Raw genomic sequence first — 9185 nt, forward strand, 5'->3', positions numbered from 1 at the left:
TTTTTTTTTTTTTGAGACAGAGTCTCACTCTGTTGCCCAGGTTGGAGTGCAGTGGCGTGATCTTGGCTTATTGTAGCCTCTGCCTCCCAGGTTCAAGTTATTCTCTTGCCTCAGCCTCCCAAGTAGCTGGGATTGCAGGTACGCGCCACCACGCCCAACTAATTTTTGTATTTTTAGTAGAGACGGGGTTTTATCATGTTGGTCACGCTGGTCTTGAACTCCTGACCTCCTGATCCACCCACCTCAGCCTCCCAAAGTGCTGGGATTATAGGCATGTGCCACCATGCCCAGCCCCTTGTCTTCACTTTTTTTTTTTTTTTTTTTTTTTGAGGCGGAGTCTCACTCTGTCGCCCAGACTGGAGTGCAGTGGCCAGATCTCAGCTCACTGCAAGCTCCACCTCCCGGGTTTACACCATTCTCCTGCCTCAGCCTCCCGAGTAGCTGGGACTACAGGCGCCCGCCACCTCGCCCAGCTAGTTTTGTATTTTAGTAGAGACGGGGTTTCACCGTGTTAGCCAGGATGGTCTCGATCTCCTGACCTCATGATCCGCCCGTCTCGGCCTCCCAAAGTGCTGGGATTACAGGCTTGAGCCACCGCGCCCGGCCTGTCTTCACTTTTTAAGGAACATTTTTATTAGTCTTAGAATTTCAGGTTGATAATGATTTTCTTTCCATCCTTTGAAGATATTTTTTCATTGTCTTCTGGCTTCCAGTTTTCTGTGGAAAAGTCAGTTGTAAATTCTAATTTTGCTCTTTTGATGACAATGAATTATTTTCTCTGGTTTCTTTTTTAAAACATTTTGTATCTACTTTGGTTTTCAGAAGATTTGCTATGATATGGCTAGGTGTTTTTTGTTTGTTTTTCTTTTTGTGGTAAAGGGAGAGCTTGGGATTTATAAAGTTTGAATCCATGGTTTGATGTCTTCCATCAGTTTTGGAAAATTCTTGGCCAATATACACTCTCCCCTCTACTCCTGGGACCCTAATTATACACATATCAGACCTTTTTACTGTGCCCATATATATGTTTCTTATGCTTCTTTCTGAATTTCTACCTTTTTTTCTATCTGTGTTGCAATCTGAGTATTTGCTAATGACCTATTTCCCATTTTATGAATCCTCTCTTTTGTTATATCAGACCTTCTGTTAAACCAACCTATACATTCTTAATTTCTGTTATGTTTTCCATTACTTGGCTATTCCTTTGATTATTCTTTATAAATTTCAGTTATCTGGTGAAATTCTTCATATTTTCAGTACTCTTTTGAATATATTAATCACAGTTCTTTTATAGTCTGCATCTAATAACTCAAAACCAAGGAAGATCTCTGGATCTGCTTCTAATTTCTCTTTTATTTTTACTTTTTGGTTTTTGGTGATGTAGTCATTTCCTGGCCAGCTTTCTTTTTCTTTCTCTTTTTTTTTTTGAGACAGAGTCTTGCTCTATCACCCAGGCTGGAGTGCAGTGGCACAATCTCAGCTCACTGCAAACTCTGCCTCCTGGGTTCATGCCATTCTCCTGCGTCAGCCTCCTGAGTAGCTGGGACTACAGGTGCCCGCTACTGTGCCCGGCTAATTTTTTGTATTTTTAGTAGAGATGGGGTTTCACCGTGTTAGCCAGGATGGTCTCCATCTCCTGACCTCGTGATCTGCCCGCCTCGGCCTTCCAAAGTGCTGGGATTCTAGACATGAGCCACCATGCCTGGTCTGTTTTGTTACTTTTTATTGATGACAGACTGTGTAAATAAAATTGTAGGGCTCTGAATGATGTCATTTTCTTCTGATGTAGATTTATTTTTTTCTGGCATGATCACCTTAACTGACTCATACTAGTCAATTTCTGTTTTTCCCCCTTTATTTTTAGGTCATGGAACTTTCTTTGGTCTCAACTAAAAGTACTGGTTGTTTACAAGGGCTTCTCCCGCCTTGATGGGTCTGAACTCCAGTTTTTCTCCCCACGACTATGAGACTACTAAAGTCTTTGCCTTGGTGGATGCTTTTTCTGTTTGGTTCCTCCTTGTCTGATCCCAAACATTCACAGTTTAGCTATCAGTCAATGCCTTGAGGCTTAACTGCATATGGAATTTAGATTAACTTCTGTTGAGTTATTCTCTTCTGTGATCCTGAATCAATCTCAATCTATGGCTAGGTTGCCAGCCTTGAATTTCTAGCTTTTTGCCCTCCCAGCCTAATGAGTGCCATAAGTTCCATGCTGCTGGTTTCTGTTTGGCTTCCATGACACACTCTGTGAACTGGAAAATTCTCTAAGAAGTCAAAGCACCAGCAAATGTACGGCTGCCCTCCTCTGTGTCCCTTCACTCTGGATCTTGGCACTTTAAATCCTGGCTGTATTGGTTGCTCTCTGATGCCCCCAAACAATTTTTTAAAGTATTTTCTCCAACTTTATAATTCTTCTCAAAGGGAGGGTTAGTCTGATTTACTCTGTCAGAGAATTGCCTACCTTTGTTTAAGCTGCTCAATTTTACAGGCTCAAAGGAGTTTCTGAAATTACCCTCGGTAGGGGATCAGAAAAAAGTTTTAATAGTGGCAAATGGATCAGTCATGAGCCCCAATCCAGAGATGCTATTTCAGTAGGTCTGGAATGGGGTACAGAAATCTATATATTTTAAAATACACTTAGGAGATTCTGATGCATATCCAGGTAGATCACTATCTCTGAAAATGTGTCTGAGGAACATTTGTGCCATTAACATCTGGGGCACTTGCTAACACTTGTCTAAGCCACTATCATTTCTTACCTAGATTATTATTATCCTTCTTTCATACCTTTGTCTCATTCTTTTCAACATAAATCAGGCCATGTTATTTTCTTGCTCAAAAACTTTCTTTGGCTTCCCATCTTATTTGGAGCAAAAACTGTAAATATAGGGGAAGATTTGGACATGGTTCTTTTCCTCATCCCTTCAGATCTCTGACCAAACGTCAGAGAGACCTTCCCAGACACCCTCTATAAAACAGCAACTACACTACCTCAGTCACTTTCAGCACACCTTAATCCCTCATTTCTTTATCACTTGCACTGTCCTTCTCTGAGATGTCACATATTTACATTTTTCCAAAAAACCTGTCTTTATTGAGGTATGATTGACCTAAAAAAGGCAGTACATATTTAATGTATACAACTTAATGAGTTTGGAGTAAGTACACACCCATGAACTCCACAATTAATGCCACAGATATATCCATCACTTCCAAAGTTGCCCCAGCCCTCTTTTTTTGTGTATGTTAAGAACACTTAACATAAGAATTACCCTGTTAGCACATATTTAAGTATATGCTGCAGTATTAGTAGCTATAGGCACCCTGCTGTACAGAAGAGCTCTAGGACTTACTCATCTTGCATAACTGAAACTTTGCACTCTGACTAACTCTTCCCTGTTTTCTGCCCCCCTTATCCTTTAGCAACCATCATTATACTCTTTGCTTCTATGAGTTTAACTTTTTTTTTTTTTTTTTTTTTGAGACAGGGTCTTGCTCTGTCTCCCACGTTGGAGAGCAGTGGCATGATCATGGCTCACTGCATCCTCAATCTCCAGCGCTCAAGCAATCTTGCCACCTTGGCTTCCCAAAGTGCTAAGATGACAGGCATGAGCCACTGTGCTCGGCCAAGTTTAACTATTTTAACTATTACCTTATATTAGTGAGATTATGTAGTATTTGTCCTTCTGTGTCTGGCTTATTTCACTTAGCACAATGTCCTCTAAGTCCATCTATGTTGCCCAGATGGCAGGATTTTCTTCTTTTGTAAGACTGAATAGTATTTCATGTTGTATACATACCACACTTTATCCATTCATCCATCAGAAAACATTGAAGCTGGCTACTGTGAATCATGCTGCAGTAGCATGGGAATGCAGACATTATCTCTTTAACATACTGATTTCAGTTCCTTTATATATATACCCAGTAACAGGATTTCTGGATCATATGGTAGTTCTATTTTTAATTTTTTGAGGTATCTCCATACTGTTTTCCATGGTGGCTGTACCCATTTTCATTTCTACAACAGTGTACAAGGGTTCCCTTTTCTCCATATTATCACTAACATTTGCTGTCTTTTGTTTATGATAGTAACCATTCTAACAGACGTGAGGTGGTATCTCATTGTAGTTTTGATTTTCATTTCACTAATGATTAGTGATGCTGAGCATCTTTTCATATACCTATTGGCCATTTGTATGTCTTCCTTGGAGAAATGTCTATTCAGGTCCTTTGCCCACATATTTTTTAGTTGTTTGTGTTCATCCACCAAAATATGAGTAGGCAAATATTTCATTAAAAGATGTAAGTTCAAGGCATTTGCATTCTACAAGAAATTTTAGTTTCTGAGATTTTTCCCTTGAGGAATGGTCCAGCCTGAACGATAAGGTCTTCGAGAGGAAACATGGAGAAGCACAGACTGCATATATGTCTCACTAACAAGGAGTTTTACAGCCTCCTCCACAGGAATCTGTTCTTTGGGGACCAGCTGGTTATTTTGCATGCTCAATCAAACAGCAGAGGTATCTGAGAAGTGCCGAGAGTGTGCCTGTTCCCAAAGCATCACTGGTCCACAGGGCCCCTGGCCAACTTGCTAGGTTCACAGTGAAGTGATTCTGTGCTCTATGACTAAGGTGAAGATGGAAGCTGCAAAGACAGAGGATGAGACAGCCTCCATTTATGTTTAGATACTAAGATGGCAAGTGAAGCGGTCTGGCTACCTAGGAAGGATGGACCTTCTGAACTGCTGCACATTTCCTTCCAATCTGAAACAGCCTCTCCAGATCAGAAACCATTCTGCCTATTTTAAAGAGTTCATTAAAATATTGCACAGAATAAAGCTACTCTGAATCACTTTGTTTGTGACAGTCCACTTAACCCAATGAGGTTACACACAAGGTTTCTTTCTTTCTTTTTTTTTTTTCAGCAGAAAGACCCCACAGGACCATCTCTTGCAAGATGTGATTTTTTTGTTATGGAGGTAGGAGATGAAGAACAAGCTGGAGATGGGCTCTACTGACAGCTGTTAGTACCGAAGTGGAACAGGCGGCTCAGGAAAGTGTCAACCTTCTGCTTTAAACAAAGCACATCCCTCCACAAAACAGAGGAAACTGCGCTCAGCTCTTATTCAACAGGTCCCAGAAAATAACAGCTGCTGGGCTCTCACTTCCATGTTGCTGCTTTTTTACAACTTCCACATCAGCGACGATTGGTTTTGAGTTTCACTAAACTGTCAAGAGATGAACCAGGAATACATTTGTATAACACATGATCCAACAGCATTTATATCCCAGAGTGGAGAAGACACAGCAGAGTGTGTGGACCTTTACTTGGCTTCTTTAAAAGTTGGAACTTAGACTCAGTGGGAACAGTGGAGCAACACCAGATCTGAAGGTGCCCACCAGAGTCCCAGAATGGGACTCCACAGCTGTGGCAGGTGTCTGTGTTCATCTGCACTTTCTTCCTGGCTTTCTTCCCCAGGGGTGGTTATGTGTTTGGGGCTTTGCAGTGGTAGAAAAGAGTATATTTAGCTTATTATGAAAAAGAATTTTCAAATAATTGTTTAACAAGAAAAGAAGTTGAGATTTCAAAGCTGGGCTTGCTTTTGTACCTCCACACCACCTTTCAGGGATCTAGGATTCTGTCAGTGTGAAAAGACAACCAACGACAATTCCAAACTTGTGATAAGATTTCCTGAAGACCTTGGGTGAGCAGCACTCCCTCTCAAGCCCAGCCTGGCTCCCATGCTTGCAATTGAGAGACTGACACTTGAGAACTGGCCTGACCAATGTGCTCTTTGCACTTATCGCCATGAAAGGGAATGGCAATTGGGTACACATCAGTGGGCAGAATGGCAATCTTCAAAGCCCAAGCTTTGCAAGGGAGCAATGCAGTATCCAGTGAGATATCTCACAGAGCTACCCGACAGATATTCAAGAACAGTATAATGGAATAGTTCAATTATCCTATGGGGATTCCAAAAGGCCTTCGGCCCAACTTTAGTCCCTTCGTCACTCATGTTAACGTCACCTGCTGTCCTTGGCCTTTTTCAGAGGAGCAGGAACAACATCTTGTCCTAGTGATCTGTCGCTAAAACAGGCTGCAGGAACACAGAGCTGCTGTCACAGGGCTCAGCTGGGACATCGAGGCACCGAGATGGCACCCTTCCTCACTAGACAATCATGACATTTCTCTGCATCTGGCCGAACTCAGTTTCTGCCTCAGGCCCCATGGGCTTCATAAGTTTGCAGATACTTCCCTGCTGCTGTCTCCTTCACGGAGTTACTAGCTCTCTCCTCTTCCATGGCTTTCTCTTTGCCTTTGGGCTCCTCACAGGCACCCTGTAAATCTGCCTCCATAATACTCTGTGCCCACCTCCCTCACACCTCTGCAGAGCTCCATCATTACTGTTTACATAGCTCTCTCTCCCAGCAGAGCACGATCTCTTCCTGGAAGAAGGAGTCTGTGTCTCAGTCACCTTTGTACCTTCCAGCATCTAGGATAGTGCACAACTCAAAAACGGCAGTCAGGAAATATTTGCGAATAAATGAGCGGAACTCAGTGCTTGATGTTTAGGCAGATTTTGCCAACATCAGCACATTTACACTGCCAGAAAGTTTAGCAAGTGGATATCTTTAAACTGTGAACTATCAGTTGGCAGGGACGTCAGAGCTCTGACTTCCGTACTTTAGATGTAGGAAAGCTTTGGCATGGATGTGATGCATTCTGTCCAGGGTGGTGAGGAGCTAGTTAGTAGCAGGGCTGAGTCTAGAACTAGGGGCTCCTCATTCAATTCCCCACTCTGCATTTATTTTAGTGAAGCCTTAATTGTGGCTGATGTGCTGGGTAAAGTGGAACAATCTTTACCAGAAAGAGAGTCGCTGCCCACCTACTCTGCTGGCCGAGACAGAGCCAGGAAACAGAGCCAAGCCTGTTGCAATGGTGGTTCCTCCACTGCTTCAGCTCAGTGCTGTCGAGGGACCTGTGTGGAGTGCTGAGCCTAAGGAACCTGCCTCCCTGAGTTTTGCAGGAAAGGGTATGTGGATTTGGGGTTTATACCCTGCAACTAATTATGCAGATGTGTGGGCAATGCTCTTTGCTATTTCCAGGAGCTGTGTTAAAACTATTTAAAGCCATGGGCATAGATTTGTCTTTAGCAAAGAAACATTCAGGGGAATTATCCCAAGGGCTCTCCCTCTGGCTTATGATTTATGCTTTTAAAAAACAGCTTCCTTCAAACTGAGGAGACGTAATGACCTGTGGAATTCAGCATCAAATGAACAGGCTGTGTTTTCCTGGTCTCAAACCTAGAGTAAGATGAAGATGACCCCGATTCAATAGCTTTTGAAAAATCAGGATCATTCCTAAAGAGAACAGTTTTGTGAAAGTTGAAATGAAAGGTTGTTATATCTCAAGGGCAAGAAAGCTTATGGTTGGGGTCAACTCCATAATGTGCCTTTTTAGATAACACTGATTTCTATTAATTGCAAAGCTTTTCAAGGCCAGCCCCAGGAGACTGGTGTGTCTGGGTGCACCGCTTTTGAAGGTAGTTGTGCTCTTTTGGTATGTCTGTCTCTCTTTCTCTCCTCCTCGCACACACAGCCAGACTGCCTACATTCAGACCGACAGTATGGACTTCTTTAGAATTGGATGGATTTCCATAGCACATGCTGATTGATGGCTTCTTGTAAATAGAATTTAGATTTGACTAACCGTCTAAATGTGTATTCCCTGGCTCTGCAATGTGATGTGGATCACAGACATGCATTGTTCACCCTTGAAGAAGACACAGAGATTCAAGGATTCAAAATGGGTTAAGAGAAAGTTATCCTTGTTTTGGATGTTTTCCAGCATAGAGAAAGTTCCCGGGTAGATTTGAGCTCTGGCTCTCAGTTCCTCGCCTCCTAGACCCAGACCCACCCTGGAAGCTGCCATTCTCAGGGCTCCTGCCTGCTCCAGAGGCTTCCCGACAGGCCTTCCTAGTTCCCATCTTGCTGTGATTCCTGTTTATGGCTCCTTTCTGCGCATTCGGAGGCTATGGACACCCGGTGACAGTCAGCTCTAGCTGTGAGAGAGGTAGTCTATCTTTTCTAGAAAAAGTGGAGCTTTTCAAAGTAAAGCTACTCTCATCTGCCTATGGCAGCAGAGGGGTCTGGAGGCAGGATCTTGCTCGAGTGCCCTTTTTGGGAACCTGATAATGAGTCGTAGACATCATAAGTCCAAAAATGAATTAGCTGCATAGCTCTGGGTGCCAGGTGTTTTCTTTGTTTGTGAAATGAAGGGCCAGATCCAATGGCCTCTAGGATCCTTTCACAGTCAAAAATCAACAAATATGAGATTCAAATCCTGATAATTTGAAAATCTAAAGCTGGAAGTAATTTTCTGGAGGAGAGGCCCAGGCCTGGAGAAAACATCACTGTTGAAGGGCCCTGGTTTGGGAGGAGGGCAGGCCCCACCTGCACTCTGCTTCCTCTCTGTTCATGGCAGGGAACTGACAGTTCATAAGAACAAGGGCAACTCTGAACAGCAGCAAAGCCTCTCACTGAGCATGTTAAAACCACCCTAGTATGAGCCCAGGGCCCTTTCTCATTCCAAGACAGAACATTTGGGGGTGATATACACCCATGGGTGGGATCCTAACATTTATAATTTATTACAGACCCCAGAATGCCCCAACAAGCACCACAATTGTTTTAGTCTTTTCTTGGTAACAGTTCTGGAGCCAGATAGTTAACCCATTTATGCCGGAGGTTGTGATTTTTTGAATTTAATTTGAATTTAAAAATCAGATATTGGTGATGACCTTGAGCAGTAGGATATAAATAACTCCCACATGCTTGGCGTTCCAATAATGGAACACTAGGCATAAGTGGATTGAGGGAGTCAAAATCTTCCCTGATCATGTTGTCTATGCAAGCCCAGAATCAAGACCCTGCTGATCTGTAGAGGGCCACTGCTGAGAGGCCAGATGGCCTTCCTGCTGTCCTTAGCCAGGCTTGCAAGGGATCAACTGCCTCAAACATTGCTTTCCTTGCATGATTCTCAATGTGCCGGGCTGCCAGAACTTGGCAAAAAAGGCAGCAGATAGGCACTGCAGCAGTGTTTATAGGAGTGGATGCATCTAAGCCTTACAAATCTTTTTTTTTTTTTTTTTTTTTTTTTTTTTTTTTTTTTTTTTTTTTTTT

At 42.8% G+C, this 9185-nt stretch overlaps 1 protein-coding gene across 1 annotated transcript in view; it reads right to left on the reverse strand.

The window, feature by feature from the left end:
• SLC35F3 (solute carrier family 35 member F3) overlaps positions 1 to 9185 on the reverse strand; it is a 412317-nt gene that overhangs the window by 29605 nt on the left and 373527 nt on the right. The gene's annotated exons all lie outside the window — the stretch shown is intronic.

This window comes from Rhinopithecus bieti, unplaced genomic scaffold (genome assembly GCF_001698545.2).
Source record: "Rhinopithecus bieti isolate Rb0 unplaced genomic scaffold, ASM169854v2 scaffold_46259, whole genome shotgun sequence".
Lineage (NCBI taxonomy): Eukaryota > Metazoa > Chordata > Mammalia > Primates > Cercopithecidae > Rhinopithecus > Rhinopithecus bieti.